Consider the following 11,004-nt stretch of genomic DNA (forward strand, 5'->3'; position numbering starts at 1 on the left):
TTGGCAAGTCACCCTTTCAGCTATTGTATGGCAAATCCTGCCACCTCCCTGTAGAGCTTGAACACAGAGCTTTTTGGGCCACTAAACTCCTCAACCTTGATTCCCAAGCTGTAGGAGAAAAAAGGTTGTTGCAACTAAATGAGTTAGATGAATTCAGGATAGAAGCTTATGAGAGTGCTAAGAGCTAAGAGGTGGCATGACAAAAAAATCACAAAGAAGGAATTCAAGCCAGGACAGCAAGTGCTCCTGTATAATTCAAGGCTTAAGATTTTCCCTGGCAAACTGAAGTCAAAGTGGACTGGTCCATACTTGGTGACAAAGGTTTTTCCTTATAGGAGCATTGAACTGCTAGATGAAGCAACAAAGAATCAATTCACAGCAAATGGTCACAGAGCAAAGCTGTACTTGGGAGGACAATGGGATGACGAAAAAGAGGTCCAGAACCTACAGCCTTCTTGAAAGGAATTGAAGGATGTCAAGCTAGTGACAATAAAAGAGCGCTTGTTGGGAGGCAACCCAACCTGAGGTAGTTTTCTTTTCATAGCTTTTTCAATAAAAATGTTGAATAATTGATATGTATTGCAAGGAGCTAAGTTTGGTGTTGCACACCAAAAACAACTTAAGGAAGAATGGAGGATTCTAAGTTTGGTGTTCCACCAAAACCTCATTCAAAAGCACATTCTAACCTCCTGCACATTGTTAGCTCCAAGCAATCGAACAGATTATTCAACCACTTAACTGCTTTTTAGCCTTAACTTCATAACCTTTAGCAAGGACACAAGATTTTGCCTAGAGTTAACCTGCTGTATCCAGAGAAGTGGCAAGAACTTAAGTTTGGTGTCTCCAAACCAAATTAAATCCACAAGCCACACTCAATTCATGCATACTAACTGGTCATCTAAGGGCTTGAGAAGCAAGCAACTTTTGAGAAGTATGCAGGGAATTCACCACCATTTGAAGACACTATGCATCATAACTAAAAAGGGCACAACAGAAGGAAGGACAAAGGAACTGCAAACCAATAGGTTGTATTTACACTTAACTCTTACTGTTGAAAAATGTTTTGACTTGTGTTTTGTTAAAGTGTTCATCTAATACAAGTAGAATCACTCTTAGAATAAGTAAGCTAGTCTATGTGTGTGCTTGTGTGTTTACTTTCACTGAACAAAAAGCATGCTTTGTCCCCTGCATTTTCAATTCAATAAAAGAAATGTTTGAATGTGAAGTGAAATAGTTCTCTGTTAGATAGAAGTAAAATAAAAGTAAGTGGTGGTATGTGTGTGATTGTATAATAGCTCACCTTTAATGAATAAGAACACTAGGATGTCTCCTCTTAAGTAGAAAGTAGCTACTGTCTATGAATCTCAATCGAATAAAAATCCTTGGTTAGAAAGAAAAACAAAAAGAAAGAAAAAAAGTGGCAGAACAAAAGAAAAACAAAAAGAAACAAAGCTGGACACCAATAGCTCGAACCTTAGAAAATATGCCTGTGGTGTCTTTGTATTAGGATCTGCTTGGATTATTAAGCTCTTTGGAGTGCATCAACACTTGATGACAAGGTTGAAGCAAGAAGGAATGGTTAGGAGGAAGAGAGGACAAAAAGTTTGAGCAAAAGTTTGCCTCAAACTTTAGCTCAAACTTTTGGATTAATTGAAAATGAACCAGGAAGCAAAAAGCTGGACCAAAAGTTAGCCCCTAACTTTTTGGCTAACTTTTGGGCAAAAGCTGGGGCAAAAGTTAGCCCCTAACTTTTTGGCTAACTTTTGGCATGAAAAACACCCCCTGGATGAGCAAAAGTTTGCGCCAACGTTAGCCCCTAACTTTTTGGCTAACGTTGGCACATGAAAAACACTCCCTGGGCTAGCAAAAGTTTGCGCCAACGTTAGCCCCTAACTTTTTGGCTAACGTTGGCGCCATGAATAAGCAAGGGGAGGCCAACGTTGGAGCAAAAGTTAGACCCCTAACTTTTGCCCCAACGTTGGTATCAACAAGGAAGGGTAATTGAATTTCAGTTTCGGTTACTTGCTTCTTCATCTACTTTCTTTGCAATTTACAATCTCCTTTGCAATTGTTCTTGTTGGATCTAGGAAGGCATTGAGATCTAGGCTTGGTTTTCTAGTCTCTTGGGTCCTGAGATCTGAATTCCAATTTTACATCCTCTGTTTACTGCTTTCATGCTCATTTTACTTTTCTGTTTTAGATCCGATTCAATCCAAGTCTTCTTCTATTTCTCTGCTTGTTGCAATTTTACATTTCCTTTTTTAATTTCTGCAAATCCAACTCCCCATTCCCTTTACAATTCAAGCCATTTACATTTCTTGCACTTTAAGATTTTACAATTTACATTTCTTGCGTTCTAAGTTTCTGCCATTTAATTTCTTGTTCTTTAAGATTCAGCACTTTAATTCCTGTTCTCTTTAATTTCATGCCAATTACCCATTCCCTTTACTTTCTATGCAATTTAAATTCTGCAAACCACAAATCTCTCAACCAAATCTTGATTCGCTTGACTAAATCAACCACTAAACTAAAATTGCTCAATCCTTCAATCCCTGTGGGATCGACCTCACTCCCGTGAGTTATTATTACTTGATGCGACCCGGTGCACTTGCCGGTTAAGTTTGGGTGTTTTGGAGAAATTCGTTTTTCCACGAAAATATCCCATCAGAACCCAACTCGAACTCTCTTTAAAGTTCGAGTTTCCTGCCTCAAACAACCAAGCCGAATATGAAGCCCTACTGGCTGGTTTGAAGCTAGCTAAGGAAGTTGGAGTTCAAAAGCTCACCATATTCAGGGACTCACAAATAGTCACCTCACAAATAGAAGGGAGCTATCAGGCAAGGATCCCACTTTGAAGAAATACCTGGACAAGACCAGAGAACAGCTCGGAAAATTCATGGGATACGAGATCCGACATATACCTCAAGAACAAAATGCCCGAGCTGATGCACTTTCAAAACTAGCGAGCACCAAACCAGGGGGCAATAATAGAAGCCCCATCCAAGAGATACTACAAAATCCGTCAACCTCGGAAGAAGAGAAGGTCCTAACCATATCAGGCCAGGAACGAGGGTGGATGACCCCCATAATCAAGTACCTCAAGTCTGAAACACTCCAAGCAGATAAAAAAGAGCCAAAAGGCTAGTACGAGAAGCACAGTACTACACCACAATAGATGACATCCTATATAGGAGAGAGATCTCAACACCCCTCCTCAAATGCATGCCGACCTCCGCTACAAGGGAGGTCTTGGAAGAAGTTCACAGTTGCATGTGCGGCAACCACCTCGAGGCACAAGCTATTTCCAAAAAGGTACTTGATAAACCACTATTTTATGGTTTATCTTGTGCTCAATTGAGTGGTCTTTATCAATTCTTTACTCACTTATTCATATTAATTGCATGGTTGTACATTTTCCTTCCTAATTTTGTGCTATGATTGAAAACATGCTTCGTTGCTCTTAAATTTACTACGTTTAATCCTCTCTTATTACCATTCGATGCCGTGATATGTGTGTTGAGTGTTTTCAGAGATTACAGGGTAGGAATGGCTTAGAAGATGGAAAGGAAGCATGCAAGAACGGAAGGAATACAAGAAGTTGAAGAAATTGCTAAGTTGTCCAGCCTGACCTCCTCACACTCAAACAGTCATAACTTGAGCTACAGAGGTCCAAATGATGCGGTCCCAGTTGCGTTGGAAAGCTAACGTCTGAGGCTTCAAAATGATATATAATTTTCTATAGTGGCCATAAATCTAGGCGACGCGAACGTGTGCTCCATGCGGATGCATCGCAGTGACAAAAATCAGCGTGTTTAAATTCGCAACCAGCGAATTCTGGGATGTTTCTGACCCAGTTCTCAGCCCAGAAAACACAGATTAGAGGCTATAAAGTAGGAGAATGCATCCATTCATCATCGAACAATTCATACAACATTCATATTTCACAATTTTAGGTTTTAGATGTAGTTTTTAGAGAGAGAGGCTCTCTCCTCTCTCTTAGGATTTAGGATTAGAATTAGGATTTAGGATTTCTATTATGATTAGGCTACTTCTTCTCAATTTCCAAGTTCAATATTCCTTTTATTTATTTTTCCAATTTAATTTATGGATTTCTATGTTAGATTTGATTTCTTTTATTAATGCAATTTGAGGTATTTCAGATTTATGATTTTTGTTTAACTTTTTATATTCTTGGTTTTAATTGATGAATTGATAAATTGGAGACACTTGAGTTATAAAACTCCTTGTTGATTGAAAATTGGAATTCTTTGCTGATTGATTTGAATTCAATAACTCTAGTCTTTTCTTAGGATTGAAAACGTGTGCCTTATTATTGGTTATTGTAAATATTTTTCTTGTTTGTTTTCTTTGCTTTGATCTAAAAATTCTAAGTTTGGTGTCATTTTATTGTTTTTCTCTTTCTTCATTAAATTCAAAAATATCTTTTCTCTTTATTTTAATTGATTTTTTTCGAAAATTACAACAAAAAAAAAGTTTTTCAGATTTTTATTTTAAAATTTTTATCTTATCTTATCTTAGTTTTAAATTTCAAAATTCAAATCTTTTTCAAAAATCATATCTTTTTCAAAATCTTATCTTATCTTATTTCAAAAATCAAATTTCAAATTTCAATATTTAAATTTTAAAATTCAAAATTCAAATTTCAAAATCTAAATTTAAAATTTTCAAAAAATCAAACCTTTTTAAAATTTAAACCTTTTTCAAATTTTTTTATCTTATATTGTTGTTAGTGTTTCTAGTTTTAGGAATTTATTTTCATTAATTTTTTTAAGTTTTTGTTTTTATTTTCTTTAGCTACTATGAATTCTCACCCCTCTGGTTTCAAGTTTGGTTCCAATGTTGTTGTAAGGAATGGAAACTATAATAAAAATAGGCATCAAGGTTGGAAGAATCAAAGATGGGAGGAGCCACAAGGATTTTATCAACCCTCTTGGCAACAACCGCCTCCAATGCGCTATAACCAACAACTATTCTGTGATGCATACCAAGACAATAGTTATGGTAGACCCATTCATGACAACCAACCTCCACCAGTTTGCTATGGTCAAGAGCCATTCCGAGGTGCATACCAAGATGATAGTTATGGTGGACCCCCTTGTAGTTACCAACAAGCCCCACCATATGCTTATGAACTACGTCCCCAACATACCTTTGAACCACCAAACTTACAAGCCCCTTTACACCATTCACCTCCATATGACCCTATTTCTTATACACCACACCAACCACCATATGAACCACACCCAGAACCACCATCTCAATATCCACCATCTCCATATCCTTATCAAGAAGAACCACCTCCATATTATGAGCCATTTCTCCCAACAAATGAACCCTCCTATCCACCCCAACCTCTATTGGATAACAACACGCTCATCTCTATTATCATTGGTCTCACATCTACACTCCAAAATCTTATATCCTGCATGGACCAACCATCTACCTCCAATATTCAACCCTCAAGCTTCAGTGCGCTTCCTTTTCAACCACATAATGATCTTTCCATCCCATCACCATCCTCCATGGAAGAGCACCCACATCCATCAATCCAAGAGCAAGATAATCCCAATTATGCTATTGATATAGAATAAGAGAGAAGGAATCGTCTTTGCAAATTCATACTTCATAAGAAGCTAGAGGAGGCTGGTGCACAGAAATCGTGACGATTCCATTGCTTGGTAATGGCACTAAAAACACAAAACGCACGTTCATGATCTTAGTTCTTTGTCACAACTTCGCACAACTAACCAGCAAGTGCACTGGATCGTCCAAGTAATAAACCTTACGTGAGTAAGGGTCGATCCCACGGAGATTGTCGGCTTGAAGCAAGCTATGGTCACTTTGTAAATCTCAGTCAGGCAGATTCAATTGATTATGGAGATTTAGTAATTAAAAGATAAATAAAATATAAAATAAAGATAGTGATACTTATGTAATTCATTGGTGAGAATTTCAGATAAGCATATAGAGATGCGTTCGTTCCTCCTGAACCTCTGCTTTCCTATTGTCTTCATCCAATAATTCATACTCCTTTTTATGGCAATCTGTATGTTAGGCATCACTGTTGTCAATGGCTACATCCTGTTCTCTCAGTGAAAATGGTCCAATGTGCTGTCACTGCATGGCTAATCATCTGTCGGTTCTCGATCATACTGGAATATGATCCATTGATACTTTTGCATCTGTCACTACACCAAGCACTCGCAAGTTTGAGGCTCGTCACAGCCATCCCTTCCCAGATCCTACTCGGAATACTACAGACAAGGTTTAGACTTTCTGGATCTCAAAAATGGCCATCCATGGATTCTAACTTACACCACGAAGATTCTGATTAAGGAATCCCAAAGATACTCATTCAATCTAAGGTAGAACGGAAGTGGTTGTCAGGCACTCGTTCATAGGTTGGGAATGATGATGGCTGTCACGATCATCACATTCATATTGAAGTGCAAATGAATATCTTAGAATCAGAATAAGCTTGAATTGAATAGAAAAACGATAGTACTTTGTATTAATTCCTGAGGAACAGCAGAGCTCCACACCTTAATCTATGGTGTGTAGAAACTCTACCGTTGAAAATACATAAGTGATAATGGAGTTCATTGGTCTCAGCCCCAGAGGGGAACCAGAGTCACCAAGGCTAAAAATGATCCGAAGATGTAAATACAATAGTAAAAAGTCCTATTTATGCTAAACTAGTTACTAGGGTTTACAGAAATGAGTAAATGATGCAGAAATCCACTTTCGGGGCCCACTTGGTGTGTGCTTGGGCTGAGCATTGAGCTTTACACGTGTAGATGCTTCTCTTGGAGTTGAACGCTAGTTTATAACCTATTTCTGGCGTTTAACTCCACTTTGCAACCTGTTTCTGGCGTTTAACTCCAGAATACAGCATGGAACTGGCGTTGAACGCCAGTTTGTGTCATCTAAACTCGGGCAAAGTATGGACTATTATATATTGCTGGAAAGCCCTGGATGTCTACTTTCCAACTCAATTGAGAGAGCGCCATTTGGAGTTCTGTACATCCAGAAAACCTACTTTGAGTGCAGAGAGGTCAGAATCCAACAGCATCTGCAGTGCTTCTTCAACCTCTGAATCTGATTTTTGCTCAAGTCCCTCAATTTCAGCCAGAAAATACCCGAAATCACAGAAAAAAAACTAATAAAAACTAATAAAAATATACTAAAAACTAACTAAATTATACTAAAAACTATGTAAAAACAATGCCAAAAAGCGTATAAATTATCCGCTCATCACAACACCAAACTTAAATTGTTGCTTGTCCCCAAGCAACTGAAAATCAAATAGGATAAAAAGAAGAGAATATACTATAGATTCCAAAATATCAATGAAACTTAGCTCCAATCAGATGAGCGGGACTTGTAGCTTTTTGCCTCTTGAATAGTTTTGGCATCCTACTTTATCCATTGAAGTTCAGAATGATTGGCATCTATAGGAACTCAGAGTTCAGATAGTGTTATTGATTCTCCTAGTTCAGTTTGTTGATTCTTGAACACAGCTACTTTATGAGTCTTGGCCGTGGCCCTAAGCACTTTGTTTTCCAATATTACCACCGGGTACATAAATGCCACAGACACATAACTGGGTGAACCTTTTCAGATTGTGACTCAGCTTTGCTAAAGTCCCCAATTAGAGGTGTCCAGGGTTCTTAAGCACGCTCTTTTTTTGCTTTGGACCTTGACTTTAACCGCTCAGTCTCAAGTTTTCACTTGACACCTTCACGCCACAAGCACATAGTTAGGGACAACTTAGTTTAGCCGCTTAGGCCAGGATTTTATTCCTTTAGGCCCTCCTATCCACTGATGCTCAAAGCCTTGGATCCTTTATATTTACCCTTGCCTTTTGGTTTTAAGGGCTATTGGCTTTTTTCTCTTGCCTTTTGGTTTAAAGAGCTTTTGGCTTTTTCTACTTGCTTTTTTCTTTTTCTTTTTTTTTTTGCTATTTTTTTCTCTTTTTTTTTTCTGCAAGCTTTTGTATTCACTGCTTTTTCTTGCTTCAAGAATCATTTTTATGATTTTTCAGATTATCAAATAACATTTTTCCTTTTCATAATTCTTTCTAGAGCCAACATATTTAACATTCATAAACAACAATATCAAAAGACATATGCACTGTTCAAGCATTCATTTAGAAAACAAAAAGTATTGTCACCACATCAAACTAACTAAACTAGTCTCAAAGATGAATTCGAAACCATGTACTTCTTGTTCTTTTCTTTTTAGAACAATTTTTTATTTAAGAAAGGTGATGGATTCGTAGGACATTCATAACTTTAATGCATAGACACTTAGACACTAGCGATCATATAGTAAAGACACAAACATAAATAAAACATAAAGCTCAAAAATCGAAAAACAGTAAAATAAATAGACAAGGAGATTAAGGAATGAGTCCACCTTAGTAAGGGTGGCGTCTTCCTCTTCTTGAAGAACCAATGGTGCTTTTGAGTTCCTCTATGTCTCTTCCTTGTCTTTGTTGCTCCTCCCTCATAGCTCTTTGATCTTCTCTAATTTCATGGAGGATGATGGAATGCTCTTGGTGTTCCATCCTTAGTTGTCCCATGTTGGAGCTTAATTCTCATAGGGAAGTGTTGATTTGCTCCCAATAGTTTTGTGGAGGAAAATGCATCCCCTGAGGCATCTCAGGGATTTCATGGTGGGGAATTTCCTCATACTCTTGTTGAGGTCTATGATCTCTTGTTTGCTCCATCCTTTTCTTAGTGATGGGCTTGTCCTCTTCAATGAGGATATCTCCCTCTATGTCAATTCCAGCCGAATTGTAGAGGTGGCATATGAGGTGAGAAAAGGCTAACCTTGCCCAAATGGAGGACTTATCAGCCACCTTGTAAAGTTCTTGAGGTATAATCTCATGAACTTCCACCTCCTCTCCAACCATGATACTATGGATCATGATGGCCCGGTCTATAGTAACTTCAGACCGGTTACTAGTAGGAATGATTGAGTGTTGAATGAACTCTAGCCATCCCCTAGCCACTAGTTTGAGGTCATGCCTTCTTAATTGAACCGGCATGCCTCTTGAGTCAATTTTCCATTGAGCTCCTTCCTCACATATGTCTATAAGGACTTGGTCCAATCTTTGATCAAAGTTGACCCTTCTTGTGTAGGGGCGTGCGTTCTCTTCCATCATTGGCAAGTTGAACGCCAGTCTTACATTTTCCGGACTGAAATGTAAGTATTTCCCCCGAACCATGGTAAGCCAATGCTTTGGATTCGGGTTCACACTTGGATCGTGGTTCCTAGTGATCGATGCGTTTGCATAAAACTCTTGAACTATTAGGATCCCGACTTGTTGAATGGGGTTGGTGAGAACTTCCCAACCTCTTCTTTGGATCTCAAGTCGGATCTCCAGATACTCATTCTTTTTTAGCTTGATAGGAACCTCAGGGATCACTTTCTTCTTGGCCACAACTTCATAGAAGTGGTCTTGATGGACCTTTGAGATGAATTTCTCCATCTCTCATGACTCAGAGGTGGAAGCAATTGCCTTCCCTTTCCTCTTTCTAGAGGTTTCTCTCGCCTTAGCTGCCATATATGGTTATGGAAAAACAAAAAGCTATACTTTTACCACACCAAACTTAAAATGCTTGCTTGTACCCGAGCAAAAGAAGAAAGAAAGTAGTAGAAGAAGAAGAAAATGGAGGAGATGGGGGAAGAAGATGTATTCGGCCAAGGAGAAGAAGAGAGGGTTGTGTTGTGTGAAAATGAAGAAGGAGTGAGGGGTTTATATAGGAATGAGGGGGGGTGTAGGGTTTGGCCATTAGGGTTGGGTTTGGGAGGGAAATTAATTTGTATTTGGAAGGTAGGTGGGGTTTATGGGTAAGAGAGGATGGATGTGAGTGGTGAAGAGGGGATGGGAAAGAGAGATTGAGGTGATTGGTGAAGGGTATTTGGGGAAGAGAGTTATGAAAAGGTGTGAAGAGGAGAGAAGAAAAAGTGGGGATCCTGTGGGGTCCACAGATCAAGTGGGGTCATGGACTTAACATCCCTGCTCCAATTAGGCGTGTAAAACGCCCTTGCTATGCAATCCTGGCGTTTAACGCTAGACTGCTGCCTGTTTCTGGCGTTAAACACCCAAATGTAGCTTGTTTCTGGCGTTTAACGCCAAGCAAATGCTTGTTTCTGGCGTTAAACGCCAGCTTGGTGCCTATTTCTGGCGTTAAACGCCAGACAGATGCTTGTTTCTGGCGTTTAAACGCCAAACTGCTCTCCTCCAGGGTGTGTTATTTTCAATGCTATTTTTCATTCTGTTTTTGATTTTTCAGTAGTTTTTGTGACTTCACATGATCATCATCCTAATAAAACACGAAATAACAAAAAGGAAATAAAATAGATATGATTAAATAACATTGGGTTGCCTCCCAACAAGCGCTTCTTTAATGTCAATAGCTTGACAGTGAGCTCTCATGGAGCCTCACAGATAATCAGAGCAAGCTTGGAACCTCCCAACACCAAACTTAGAGTTTGAATGTGGGGGTTCAACACTAAACTTAGTGTTTGGTTGTGGCCTCCCATCACCAAACTTAGAGTTTGACTGTGGGGCTTTGGTTGACTCTGCAGTGAGAGAAGCTTTTCATGCTTCCTCTCCATGGTTACAGAAGGAGATCCTTGAGTTTTAAACACAAGGTTGTCCTCATTCAGTTGAAGGACCAACTCTCCTCTGTCCACATCAATCACAGCTCTTGCTGTGGCTAGGAAGGGTTGGTTTTCCAAGGATGATGGATTCATCCTCTTCCTTCCCAGTGTCTAGCATTATGAAATTAGCTGGGATGTAAAGGTTTTCAACCTTTACTAACACGTCCCCTACTTGTCCATAAGCCTATTTTCTTGAGTTGTCTGCCATCTCTAATGATATTCGAGCAGCTTGCACCTCAAAGATCCTAAGTTTCTCCATTACAGAGAGTGGCATGAGGTTTATCCCTGACCCAAGGTCACACAGAGCCT

This window comes from Arachis ipaensis, chromosome B05, assembly GCF_000816755.2.
Source record: "Arachis ipaensis cultivar K30076 chromosome B05, Araip1.1, whole genome shotgun sequence".
NCBI lineage: Eukaryota > Viridiplantae > Streptophyta > Magnoliopsida > Fabales > Fabaceae > Arachis > Arachis ipaensis.